We start from the raw sequence: 1,076 nt of genomic DNA, 5'->3' as shown, positions 1-1,076 counted from the left end.
AGTAGGTTGGAGAGGTGGGCAGGGGTCAAGTGAAATGGAGAATTGTGAGCTCAGCAAAGGAGTGTGTTTTCCCTGCAGCAGGCAGTGGGGACCTTAGACATTGGAAAACAAGAGAGAGGCATGTTCAGATTCGTGGTGTGAGGAAGAGCAATGCCCTAAGATGCAGACTCACACCTTCAGATTCCTGCGGCTGGTACATTGGAGCTGTGAAGCCGGTTCTGAGACAGGGCTGTTGTGTCCCTAGAAGACCCCTTCAAGGCCTGACGGTGGTGCTCATGGATAGAAGACAACTTTCGATCTGGGCTCAGCATCTGGAAGCTCTATGTACACGCTGGTATTTGTTGGGGGTGTCTTGGGCCTCTGAGAAGGGCGAGTGATTTTTCCCTGTGTGAGAACGCAGTGATCCAACTGTGCGTATGTCACCTCCTGAGGGTCTGGTTCGTCAGAGTCCTGGAGAGAGGGAAATGTTGAGTGAGGGAGGGGCTCACATTCTTCAGGACTATTAGGGAATAAGATTCGATCCACGAGGTTGGGCTGAGGAGGACCTACCTCCCTGTTCACTGTTCTGTCCCCCGCAGGCTCTTGGTCCATTACAGCAGAATCTGGAGGAGAAAAAAGTCATCAAAGCAGCTGGGAGGGCACGTCTGGGTTGTCATTTCATGTGCAGAGTGCAACATACAGGGGAGGCCGTAGGTGCCTGAGCTCCCTCAGCTGCCAACAGCAAGACTCAGACATTCTGTCTCTCTGAGTTCAAGACCCCTTTCCCTGCATGCCTCTCAATTGGCATCCCAGTAATTCTGCCTCCCACTTTCTGCCTGTCATGGAACCTTCTCCTGGATGTCAGTGGCTGCAGGGACATGAGGATACAGTTCAGAATCAAGCAATGGTCTGGGAGCTGAAGGCAGGGACAGGGTGTCTGGTGCTCTCTCTAGAAAGCTCTGCCTCTGTGGCTCCTGCCTTGGGCCGGAGACCATCCTGCCGGTGAGGAACACACACCTGCGTGCTCCCATCCCACTTCCCCACACGACTCTGAGGTCTGTGGCCTCTGCTTCGTGAGACTTACTCTTTTTGTTGGA

General features: G+C 53.5%; 1 long non-coding RNA gene across 1 annotated transcript; it reads right to left on the bottom strand.

Moving 5' to 3' along the window:
- Positions 1 to 2: 2 nt before the first annotated feature.
- On the bottom strand, positions 3 to 1,076 carry LOC112616952. The gene is made up of 3 exons (XR_003117828.1): positions 1,064 to 1,076; positions 550 to 602; positions 3 to 450 (listed from the first exon to the last, which is right to left on the bottom strand). It is a non-coding gene; the product is annotated as an uncharacterized LOC112616952 (long non-coding RNA).

Source organism: Theropithecus gelada, unplaced genomic scaffold (assembly GCF_003255815.1).
Source record: "Theropithecus gelada isolate Dixy unplaced genomic scaffold, Tgel_1.0 HiC_scaffold_14635, whole genome shotgun sequence".
In the NCBI taxonomy this organism is placed as follows: domain Eukaryota; kingdom Metazoa; phylum Chordata; class Mammalia; order Primates; family Cercopithecidae; genus Theropithecus; species Theropithecus gelada.
The sequence above is the reverse complement of the archived record's forward strand: the minus strand, read 5'-3'. Positions and strand labels throughout refer to the sequence as shown.